This window comes from Hyperoodon ampullatus, assembly GCF_949752795.1.
Source record: "Hyperoodon ampullatus genome assembly, chromosome: 7".
Lineage (NCBI taxonomy): Eukaryota > Metazoa > Chordata > Mammalia > Artiodactyla > Ziphiidae > Hyperoodon > Hyperoodon ampullatus.
Window position 1 is genome coordinate 53986989 of NC_136920.1, and position 12923 is coordinate 53999911.

General features: G+C 48.5%; 1 long non-coding RNA gene across 1 annotated transcript in view; it reads left to right on the forward strand.

The window, feature by feature from the left end:
* Positions 1 to 12923, forward strand: part of LOC307056233 — a 136877-nt gene that overhangs the window by 72035 nt on the left and 51919 nt on the right. The window contains exon 2 of the long non-coding RNA XR_013811002.1: positions 9261 to 9362. This is a non-coding gene — a long non-coding RNA (uncharacterized lncRNA). The remainder of the gene's footprint in view (positions 1 to 9260; positions 9363 to 12923) is intronic.

Consider the following 12923-nt stretch of genomic DNA (forward strand, 5'->3'; position numbering starts at 1 on the left):
AGCCCTTGCTGCTGACGTAGGAGGTCACACAGAGGGGAATGTGGACAGGAAGCATCCAAGGGCAGAGCAGAAGAAACAAAGGCCCCTAAGTTTGTGCAGCCAAGAAAATAACATGAAAAGAGATGAGGGATTTGGGCTGGACTTGTTTTGTTTTGGAGCATTTCAAGGGGCCAGGCACGCAGTTGTGTTTGGATTGGGAAGAAAGGCATAACTGTGCAGAAGAAAATCCTTTTCAGATTTTATTCTGGCTGTTACTGGATTAAAGAAAACAGCAAGAGGATTAATCTGTGTGAATATATGAAAGCTGTTGTACCCAGACAGGAGGGAACCCTGTCTCTCCCTGGGACATGTTTGGACAGCGTTTGGAAGCTTGCTTGTCCATCCATCACCATTCTGGTCAGTTCAGCACTTGGAACCACCTACATTTCTTTTCTTTTCTTAACATTAATGATAATGATAATGATTAAATATTAATAAGAGTGCTGCTTAGGACTCTTGATTCAAAGTGACAGAAACCTCAGAATTAACTTACTCAAAACAGAGGGACTTTTACTACTGCCTCATTGAATCCAAGGAGTTGAAACTTGCAGCCAGAGAAAATGCAGCAATGCAGTGGAATTGGGTTCACAATTTTAATTCTGTTAAGATTTCTTCTGTTTCTCTTTGCTGCTCTGGTCACTTCTCTTATACTTGTGAGCTTCTTTCTCTCCCTGCAAACCAGCTCTTCCTATTTTTTCCGTGTTAGTTTGCAGGGCTGCCATAACAAAGCACCACAACTGAGAGGCTTAAACAACAGAAATTCCTTGTCTCACCGTTCTGGAGGCTAGAAGTCCAAGATCAAGGTGTCAGAAGGACCATGTTGCCTCTGAAGGGAAGGGTCTACCCCAGCCCTCTCTCATGGCTTCTGGTAGTTCCTTGGCTTGTGGCAGCATAACTCTGATCTTCTCTGTGTCCAAATTTTCCCATTTTTATACGGACACAAGCCATATTGGATGAGGGCTCACCCCAGTAACCTCATTTTAACTTGATTACCTCTGCAAAGAACCTGTCTCCAAATAAGGTCCCATTCTCAGGCATGGGGCCTAGGATGCCAACATAACCTTTTTTGGAGGACACAATTCAACCCGTAACACTCACATGGCCACCAACAGCTAGCAGATTTTCATATCTTACAATCATCACTACTAGAGACTACATTCTTCTTCACTTCCTGTTTTCAGAGATCCCAGGGAAGAATTCTAACTGGTCCAGCTTTGACCAGGTTCTGCTCTCCCCCAGAACTGTGATTAATCTGCCTTTACTAAGGCACCCAGCCCTGAACCAATCAATGATGGCCAGGGAGGCAGGGTCCTTCAAGAATATGACAATTCCATCTAAAAAACAGCACAAATGAACTTATTTACAAAACAGAAACAGACTCACAGACATAGAAAACAAATGTATGGTTACCAAAGGGGAAGTGGAGGGAGGGATACACTGGGAGTTTGGGATTAACAGATGCACACTACCATATATAAAAAAGATAAACAAGGATTTACTGTATATCACGGGGAACTATATTCAATATCTTATAATAAACTATAATGGAAAAGAATCGGAAAAAAAAGAATTTATATAACCGAATCACTTTGCTGTACACCTGAAACTAACACAATATTGTAAAGCAACTATTCTTCAAATAAAAAAAAAAGCATACGACAATTCTCATAGAACCCATGGATCTGTCAGATCAGCTCGTTAATGCTGGGTACACATCACCCCCAAATCATAGTGGCTTATAACAACAAAGGGTTTCATTCTCTCTCTCTTTTTTTTTTCTTTTGTGGTACGCAGGCCTCTCACTGTTGTGGCCTCTCCCGTTGCGGAGCACAGGCTCCAGACGCGCAGGCTCAGTGGCCATGGCTCACGGGCCCAGCCGCTCCGCGGCATGTGGGATCTTCCCGGACCGGGGCACGAACCCGCGTCCCCTGCATCGGCAGGCGGACTCTCAACCACTGCGCCACCAGGGAAGCCCGGTTTCATTCTCTCTTATGCTCCACGTCCACCGTGGGCAGGAGGAGGGGTGGTGTTGGGGGAGGGCTTTCTGCTCATTGTAGTCCCCCAGGGACCCAGGCTGACAAATCATCCCAACCGTGCCAGTCTTTGTGCCAGAGTGAAAGAGCTCTGGAGTGTCCTGCGTTGGCAACGAAATCTTCTACCTGCAAGTGGTACACCTGTGCTCACACCCACCGGCCTCAATTAGCGAACGGCCCTATTGAGATATGCCACCCACCTGTGCCTGGAAGGCAGCGAGCCAGAAGTGGCTGCCAAACAGCACTGATGACCCTCACAACCCACACGATGGGAGCCATGGGAAAAGTGGTTCCCAGAAGCAGGGAGGAGCTTCCCCGGAATAAGATGGGGTGCTGCCCAGTCACCTCGTAGGGGAGCACTCCAGGGCCTCCCTGCCCAAGGAGGGGGCAATGGAGAAGACACTGATGATGGCAAACACCTGGATCTGGCTGCAGCATGGCGGGTCTGAGGTGAGAGTGGCAGGGACCGGGCTGGAGAGATGGCCAGGCTGGATGTGAAAAGAAGTTTTAGGGAGGGCTTTGGATTTCGTCCCAAAGACAGTGGAGCACCAACAAGGGTTTCAAGCTAGGAACAGCAGGGTCAGACTTGCATCTTAGGAACAGCAGTGGGCGTAGGATAATTTGAAGGAAGGGATTGAAGAGCACTAGAGCTGCACAGAAGTCAGGGCAGGATTTAGTGGTAGAAACAAGTAGATTTGGTGACTCTGGCATGGGAATGCAGTTCGTTGTGACCTGTACCCCAGAGATGGCTTTGCGGAAACGCCGGCCTCTGCACTGGCTCCTGAAGGAGGAGCGGGGGGACAGAAAAGGAGAGAGAGGCTTTGCAGGCTGACGGTGAAGCTGAGCAGACGTTTGGGAGTCTGGGAGCACTCAGGTGGCTGTGGACAAGACTATGCATTTGTTGTGCACGTTCAAATCGCAGAATTTTTGATGGTGTGCTTGAAGGGCTTAAAGGTGAACGTTGGTGCAGTAAAAGCGAGATTCAGAAAATGGAGAAAACTTTCCACTGCTTCCACAGACATCAGCAGGTTGCTTTGTAGCACCTGAGAACTGTTTACCCCCCACCCTGTGCTTGCTTCTATGCCACCTCTTATAGGCAGAGTTCTTATGCATCCCCGTAAGCAGATGATCTTTGTCTGGTGAGAGCCCAGTCTCTTTTGTCTTACCCTCAGGCAGCTGAACGCTGATGCCCCCATCTGTTCCACCCAGTCTTCTCCCTGACAAAGGTCCCTGCAATAGCATGGATCCGTCTCAGTCCTTTGCATGATAAATCTGCATGTGGTACGGATTTGGGCAGCTCACCTGTGAAGGATTCATGAGCCATCGTCTGCCGTGGCTAACATTGAGAGCTGCTGAGGAGGCCACAGGGGGGAGAACTGCACAGGAGAATACTGCGTGGAAACCTGGATACAGCCTATGGGCCAGAAAATGGCCAATGAGCTCCACCCACCTTCCCTGCATGAGAGACCCATCCTCACCGGCCCCCAAGTCTGGGGCTGGCTCACTGGACCCACAGAGGTCCTGTAAAAAAAAAAAACTCTTTCAGGCCTTTGTGAATGAGGATACCCAGTGAAAAATTCACAGGAAGATTACATAAAACCATCTGCTGCCTTTATTTCCCCCTGTGTGCATTAAAAGCGCACAGCTGCTCGACATGAAACATTCCATTATGCTGCTGTGTGGCTCACCAGCTGGGCTTGGACGCTGGGGGCCGAGAGGAGGCGGTGTGGGAGGGGAGGCAGGTGGCGAGCACGTCCAGGGATTTCTGCCTGGATCTGAGTGTCTTGAGCAGGACAATCCAGATTTCTCCGCCCTCTGGGTGTGCTCTCCGCAGGAGGTGTCCTTCCGCGTACGTAGTAGATTCTGTCGGTGAGTTTGTCTTCGGGGGTGTGTATGTGTGTTTTTCTTTTTAATCTGAAAATTGGTCTGGGGCTTCACAAGCGGCAGCTGGAGCAACCATAATTAAAATGAAATAACCTGCTTCCTTCAGTCCTCAGGGAGAACAGCCTTAAAAAAATCAATTTTCTAAGTGGACTCAGGAACGTGGCGAATCTTCTCTTCTCTTCCCGTTTACTTGAAACAAGTTTCATGGCTTTGCTTTTCTTTGGAGTCAGAGGAAGAGAAGGGAATTAACCTTTGCTGAGCCTGTATCCCCATCCCAGGCACAACACAGGGCTGTCCCAACTGTACAAGCCAGGGTTTGAATCTAGTTTTAATGCTTCATCTCCTTCCCGTCTGCCATGCACCATTCTGGTATCCTGTTAGACCCCAGCTCTCTCAACCTCATCCGATTCTGTCCAGACACCCGGGAGGTTTGGCATTATTAAGATGTTATTGAATATGTTGGCACATATAATTGGCTTGGATTAGGAACCAAAGGTCTTAGCAGAGTAACAAGGTGAAGCATTCCATGCTAATGATTCCATGCTAAGGAGATGGTTTTCAGAGGATTGGATTTGCTCTTGAAGGTGTTGCTTAGAAGTCGCTCTTCAAACCAGGCTGGGAAAATAAAATCCCAGAAGAACTGCAGACTGTGTGGTTTGTTTGGATCTCAATTTAACGGAACTAAGGTAGAATGGGACATCTGTGTGCCGGGAATTGAAGCCACAGTGGTCAGCGTCTTCAAGGAGGTCCCAGTCTGGTGGAGGAGAAGGACGTGTTGACAAATAATTCTAAGACACTGGTAATAAGTGCTAGGTCAAGGGTGTGAACAACCTGCTATAGCTGCAGCATTTTTTCTCCAAAAATCCATTTCTTCAGTTGGTAACTTTGTGAGGAGGAGAGCAACCTCACTGGGAGAGTGAAGCCAGAATGTTGAACATAAAAAGACAAGAGGAAATTATTACACATTCTTATGTATGTACCAAGGGCCTGGCACTTAGTCTCTCTAATCCCTTATTATCATTCCCATTTAATAATGAGGAAATTTAAGGAGCTAAATGACTTGCCCAAAACCACATAGCTGGTAACCTGGTGGGGTGTGATTAAGACCCACCCTATTTGCTTCCAAAGTCGCTTCTCTTGCCACTGTGCCAGCCTTCCTCAAAGAAAGCCTGCACCCTCGATTGTCAGGTGTATGGTATAGCCATCACCATGTCCCGTACTTAGAATGAGGAAATCTTCTTTTTTTTTCCCTTGAAAAAAAACAAGTTTTAGCAGCAGGCATCTTGATGGGAGGGGATTCATAATCATCCTCTCCAGGCTGCAGGTGGAATACATCGAGTCCTCTGGGCAGTTCTCCCAAACAGTGAAGTCAGTCCATAGACGCTGGGTTCTTCATTGACCTTCTCCATGGCCCAGCAGAGTCTTGGGTATTCAAATATGTTCCCCTGGGCTCCTGGGTCCACTGCTCCTACGAAGCTTAGCTGAGAAGGGAAAGGCAGAAGCAAGCATTCCTTATAGGAGAGGAAGGTGGTCTCCCGCTACCTTTGAAATTCTCTGCAAGAGACTGTAGTCCATGTTGTTTCTGACCCAAGTCAAGGTATTGTCTCTTTTGCTTGATTTGGGGTCACTTTGGGGAAAGCTAGCAGGAGCAAAGGCACTTGGCACTTAATTTCATCTGAGCCTCTCAAAAGGCAGCCCAGGAAATATCCTGCTTCCCCCCATCCTAGGGCGGGTGGGAGGTATGCTGGGAGCAGAAGGTGTACCGGGGGGTCCTGTGTACGTGTCTGTGCAGGGTCACAGCATGCTTTAAGACTCACCTGGAAAGGGAAGAAACAGGATCCAGACCTCGTCTCCACCACTTCCTAGCTGGGGAATTAGGGGCAAGCTGCTGAAATTCCCCAAAGCCTCATTTTCTCGTCTGGAAGGAATAGGCTTGCTTCCTACGGTTGTTTAGAAGGTTAACTGAGATCAAATATGTACCAGCACCGAACACTCTGCCCAGTGCCTGGCACACAATTAGCTCCCTCCCCTTCCAATTCAAACTGTGCAAGCTTGCCAAATCCATCTTCCTACAGCACATCTCCAATTACATCACATCTCTGCTCAAAAGCCTTCGGTGGCTCTCTATCACTCATTGAATAATGGCTACTTTCTCTGCCTTGGCTTTCAGGGCCCTGCTCATTGGGGTCCACGTCCCCTGTCAGATGTGATATCCTCTGCTTCCCTCCACACAGCCCGCACTCATTCTTTGTCACGCTTTCTCCTCCCGTGACTTCCTTCCTCACACGAGTGCCCTGCCCTGTCCCCATGCCACCCCACCTGACACTGTCTCTGGTGCAAGGCTGGGCTTAAACGGTATGCTGTGACCATTTGCTCCCTGATTTGTCAGCCAGGGTGGCCTCTCCATTCCTCCCTCCTCTCACTGTTTTTTCTGTATCCACTTACAAAACTGCCAAGTATTTCCATTACCTATGGCCGTGTTGTCATATTTTCCTTGTCATCCTGTGAGTTTCCCGAGGGCGTGGTTTGTTTTTGAGTCATCAGTGTGTCCTGAATCACACCTAACACTCAGCATAGGGATGAATGAGTGAGTGAGCAAGTAAAGGAATGAATACACCCCCATTCCGACCTAACTGGATTTCCCTTCATAAAGTGCTAGGGCATAAGTATAATACTTCTAAAACCTTTGGCCAACCCATGGGCATTTTGGTTTCATTAACAGTTTGGGTTTCATTAACAGTCATGTGGTGCTTATTGGAGGTACAGCCGGCTGTTTATATCCGTGGGTTCCATATCTGTGGATTCGACCAACCACGGATCAAAAATACTCAGGGGGAAAAATTTCTAGAAAGTTCCAAAAACCAAACTTGAATTTGCCCCACTGGCAACCACTTACGTAGCAGTTACATTGTATTTACAACTATTTCCATATCATTTACATTGTATCAGGTATCATAAGTAATCTAGAGGTAATTTAATGTATATTGGGAGGGTGTGTGTAGGTTTTATACAAATACTGCACCGTTTTATTTAAGGGACTTGAGCATCCATGGATTTTGGTGTCCGTGAGGGGGTCCTGGAACCAGTCCTCCTGCATGTGCCACGTGATTACTGTACCTTGAAAAAGAGGGAATTCAGGGATACACCTTGAAAATAAAAGTAGATAGAAGAAAAGGAGTTGAGGCTTTCCCTGGAAGCGTGGCAAAGATGAAGGTGGAAGAGGGGTAAAACTGCAGTTCTGCAGCTTCTTAAAGGGGTGGGGGGTGGCTTGGATCAAATGAGACACAGATGACGGCCCAAAGCACAAGCTTTGGCCTGAAGCTATGGAGGCAGAGTGGAATTGTGTGACCTGGACAAAGGAGAGGGGTTTGAGAAAGACCCTGAGTGTTTCATGCAAGTCACAAGATAGGACTAGGACCCCAGCAGGACCCTTGGGGGCAAAGCCAACAGCTTTGAGTCCTAAAATTCTCAAGGCTCTGGGCATATGGGGAGAAGCCCTTACACAAGAGAAAGGGCCTCTTGCCATGTCCATTGCTACAGTAAAACAATTTCCTGCTTCTCTCTGAAATTTTGGAGAGTAAACTGATGATGAACAAGGCGTAGTAAATAGAAATTAAGGGCACAATAACTATTACTGCTCATTTGAGATACATAAAATGATAGTCATCTCCTATGTAGTGTACTGCCAGTTTTTTATTTTAGTGAATATAGCATGATTTATCAGGACTTTTCTAGGTTTACCTCTAAACTTTGTCTTGTTGATTCTATTTCGGCCCATCAGGTCTTCTACCTGGGGGGTGTTTGGGAGCCTGACCCCCGAGGGAAGGGGTACTCTGCACTTGGGCAGAGGCTGGCAAATGTTCCCACCTAAGATAGCCACTCTGTGTTTAGAATAATGAGAATTTACAATAAAGAAACAGGAAATGCAGATGAAACTAGCAAAATTTCACAGCTAGGAGAATTTTGTCTTTAATGACGATTACCAGTAATTCCTCACCTTCTGATAGACAATAATGTCTTCTTAGCTAGGCTCCTAGGTATATTTGGCAAATAGCTATTCAGGGAATTTCTCAAACAATGACTTTTTACCTCAGATGCCTAAATGTATCCTTCATGCATTGTCCTTTAGCCTAGAGTGTCTTTTATATAAAAGCTCCTCCTCTTGCAATGACCTAAGTATGTGAGGACCTGTGATCAAATCCCAGCTCTGGGCTTCCCTGGTGGCGCAGTGGTTGAGGGTCCGCCTGCCGATGCAGGGAACACGGGTTCGTGCCCCGGTCCGGGAGGATCCCACATGCCGTGGAGGGGCTGGGCCCGTGAGCCATGGCCGCTGAGCCTGCGCGTCCGGAGCCTGTGCTCCGCAGCGGGAGAGGCCACAACAGTGAGAGGCCCACGTACCGCAAAAAAAAAAAAAAAAAAAAAAAAAATCCCAGCTCCTTCTCTTGCAATGACCTAAGACAAATGGCTTACAACCTTTCAGCCTCTCCACACTCTTCTTTTGAGTGAGATAGGATTTCGTTTATTCATTTCACAAACCTTTATTGTGTACAGATATCTCCTTGGGCACTGGAGGTGCAGAGATGAATCAACATCGTCACAGAATTCTAGGGGCAGAAAGGACCTCACATGTACCCTAGTTCAGAGTTTTTCTCTTTCAGACAGAGGCTCAAGGAGGGGAAGTGATTTACTAGAGGTTTGCAGAGTTATAAGCAAGTGGGCCAGGGCCAGGCTCTTGTGTGTAAGGAATTCTGCCTGCGTGACTCCCAGTACTCCCATACGGTGTATCACAGGGAAGATGGGCCCATCCTATAGAGCAGGACACTAAGGTTCAAAAGGTGCAGTGATGTATTTATTTGCCCAGTGAATCAATGGTAGAACTGTTACAGGGGCCAGTGCCTCGGCCACATGTTCCACCTGCTCCCCACCCCCGTCACAGCGTACAGTCAGTCCTTCACGAAACACTCTACTTTGCTCCAGGCTGCCTTTGCCTGGGTTGTAAAGAGGACCGATCTGCAGTCCCTGCCCTTGAGGGGTTTGGTCAGCTTGAGGAAACATGTCAACAATGGCTGTTAGACAAGACCAGATGAGATGGGAGAAGAAAGGAAGTTTGCAGAGAGTACGTTTGTGTGGGATTCCCAGGGTGTCTGGGACCCCACTTGCTTCTCTTCATGGCTGTGGGACCAGTAACAAGCCCCCTCTCCCTACTGGTGTGCATTTGCCCTGACTGCCGGGGACAGATCTGAGAGCGGGTCAAGGACACCTTGCCACCTCGCTCACTTGGGTCTGTGTTCTCTGCTTTAACAGAAAGGATCCCGTCTCATCCTCCAGGATCCGATGGCCCTGGAGAGAGGGCTGCAGGGCCCACGGACACTGCTGACTCTTCAGAACGTGCTGACATGGAGCCAGGTCAGTCCCCTTGTCTGCTCTGATTTTCTGCATCATCAACTGCAAACCTACGGTCTTGATGAGAAATGTCATCTTGGAATGTGAAAAGAGGCATACTTTTTGTTTGAAGGCTTTTGCCACTAAGCCACATGGGGAGTGGAGAAGGTCAGGCCGGGGTGGAGGTGGCTTTCTCAGGGAGCGGATGCAGTAGGAGGACTAATGGCTGCTGGAAGCCAAAGCCAGCAGCCAGCATGGTGGGCGGACGGAACAGGCAAGGGCTAGGCATCCAGTGAGAATGCGATGGAGGGGGAGCTGGCAGCCAGGAAGCACCGTGCAGGTCCGGGCCCACAGAGGCCACAGTGGCCATGAGAGTCATTCTGGGGCCCAAGTCACCAAGGGCAGGGTCCAGAGTTTGGTGGTTACATTTCAAGCTGAGTTGGAGTGTAATCAGAGGCATAGTTGGGAATGAGGTAGGAGGAGGTGAGTGGGCGGCTGCCCAGAGGACAGGCAGTCCGGGGGCCAGGTCCAGCTGGCCAGAATGGCTCTCCAGAGGCTTTTCTTATACTGCTGTGCAATGACAAAAACAGAACACACTTGGGGGGTTGGGGGGAAGTAGAAGGATGTTTCAAGCTAGAGAAGAAACACGGCAGAGAGAATGTTCTCTCTGTTCTGTCTGCCATGTTTCTTCTCTAGCTTGAAAGGGAGAATCATACATAGAGTCTGGGTCATGAGGAAGGCTATAGAAGAGAGGAAGGAGCCAGCACCCAGGGAGCGAGCCCTGTATTGAAAACCTACTAAGAACCAAGCACTTTTTTATCTTCGGGGCAATCTTGTAGGGTAGAAGTCTGAGTCTTTCTCGTCTCAGTTAATGCTGCCATAATCAGTGAACTCCAGAATCTCAGTGGCTTTAACACAGTGGTTTATTTCTTGCTCATGCTACCTGTCTAACCCAGGTAGATGGAGGGCTCTGCTCTACCTAGTGACTCAGAGGCCAGCCTGATGAAAGATCTGCCATAGTTTAGGTGTAGCCCCGGGAACAAGTGGCCACCTTGGTCTCCACAGCAGGGGAAGAGGTAGTCAGAAGGTTAAGCACTGGCTCTGAAATGCTTTGGCCCAGAAGTGACACGCAGCCTGTGGGCCAAAACTAGTCATGTGGTCCTGTCTGACTTCTGGGGCTCTGGGAAATGTGGATATTTGATGTGCAGTAACTGCCTCTGCCATAGTAGATATTATGATTTCCATTTTACAGGTAAGATAACTGAGACTCAGAGAATTTTTTTTTTTTTTACATTTCATTTAGTTGTTTTAATCTGGTGTACCTACCAAATAACTCATATTCGGACCTAATCATATTAACACATTTTAAAGGGATTATCAGTCATTTATTTTTTTGACTCAGAGACATTAATTATCTTGTCTGAGGTGTCCCAGCTAAAAAGCACCAGAGCCTAGATCATTCATAACCTCTGATTCAGTCATTTATTTAGCAATTCAGCAAAGACGTATTGAATATTGACAGAAAGACCCAGCACCATGCTAGACTCTCGGGATATAACAGGGAACAAAAACAAAAACGAAGGAAGCCTCTGCTCTCAGTCTGATGAATGTTTATAATTACAAACTGGGATAAATTCTTGGCAGTGGAGACATAATGGTTCTCTGAGGACACCTATTAAGATTTTTGCCTTTCATAGAGAGGGACAGGTAAACTAGGGTCACATTTATTGACGCATTGTGCCAAGTAATTGACTGATGCATCTCATTGAACTGCCGCAACCCCAAGAGGTAGTTCTTTTTTTTTAATATAAATGTATTTATTTATTTATTTTTGGCTGCGCGGGGTCCTTGTTGCTGCTCGCAGGCTTTCTCCAGTTGCAGCAAGCGGGAGCCACTCTTCGTGGTGGTGCGCAGGCTTCTCATTGCAGTGGGCTCCCCTGTTGCAGAGCACAAGCTCCAGGCACACGGGGTTCAGTAGTTGTGGCTCGTGGTTCTAGAGCGCAGGCTCAGCAGTTGTGGCGCACGGGCCCAGTTGCTCTGCGGCATATGGAATCTTCCTGGCCCAGGGCTTGAACCCGTGTCCCCTGCATTGGCAGGCGGACTCCCAACCACTGCGCCACCAGGGAAGCCCAAGAGGTAGTTCTTACAATTCCATTTTTAAGATAAGAAAACTGAGGTTCACTCAGCAAGGGAAGATGATCGGGCTGAAGGGAAACTCTTCAGCCCCATCCATGCTCGCTTGTAAGGAGCACGTGACTGTTAAAATTAAACATTGAATCTCCTCCTCCACTGCATCTAAACCCAAGAAATGTGGTCTCCTCTCCCTCCTCTAAGTCCCCCCATCCAGGGCCTTTCTCTCGTTGGTTCCCCCAACATCCCACAGTGTTACATGTGAACGCAGCTCTCAGCTCTGACAGAGGGGCCTCTTGGAGCCTGGAGACGGGGTCGCTCATCCCCACTCAGAGAGCTGGGCCCAGAGCAAGGCTTCTTGAACTCACCTGCAATGAGAGAGAGAAGAAATTGCAGAAACATAGGTAGTAGGATCTGAGCCTGGCAGGATGGGGTTGAATTTGAGCCTTGGCCCTGGTGGGTTCTTCTGTCTGGAATGGTCCCCCTTTTCTCTCTGGCCTCATCTCCCCCCTTCCCTCCCCTCGCACTTTGTGCTACATTTACACTGACCGCATCACTTTTCTACCCTCCTCAGCACACGTGACCACTTCCTCTGTCCCCACACTGGTCCAAGCCACCATCTCAGACCTGGATTCTTGCAGTGGCCTCCTCAGGGGCATCTGCTGCCACCCTTCCCTCCCAGGATCTGACACAGAGGCGTCTGTTAAGACATCAATCAGATCAGATCACTCTTCGACTCAAAGCCCGCTAATGGCTCCCCAGCTCATGTAGAGGAAAAGCCACAGGCCTAACCCTGACCCACCAGGACTTACCTGAGCCAGCCCCGTTTTCCTGCCAACCCCATTCCTTACTCATGACAGTGGCCTCTTTGCTCTTCCTTGAACCGTAAACACACTCCCACCTCAAAGCATAAGTCATAGAAGCCTTTTTCCAGTCTTGGAGAGAACTCTTCATGCAGAGGGAACAGCAGTGAATAGATCTCCAGGTCACCATCCAAGGGAGGAAAGCACAGATGCGGCTGAATCAGCAAACCAGTGTGTTTGCTGCTCAAGGAGAAGCAGGAGGCCACCAGCGTGAGCAAAAGTGGCTATAGAGGAGGTGAGAATGGAAGGCGGTCCTCACCCTCTGGGTCTTTCTGTGCCCCTCTTCTGTTTCAGTGTTTCTAGGTAGCATTTATCTCCACCTGACGCATTGTATATTACTCTGTAAATTTCACTGTCTGTTTTCTGTTCTTCCCACATTGGAATGTAAGCTCCATGAAGGCAGGAAGTTACTTTGTGTTGTTCCCCGCAGGGTTCCTACACCTGGAACACTTCCTGGAACATAGCAAGTGCTCTGCCTGCCCAGCAGGGCCACGCCCCTGCAGCACATCACACACGCCCCGTCCCCCCATCCCCATGGGCCCGGGCAACCACAGATCCTCATCTGTAAGCCCCCGGTGCCTGGCACGCAGGT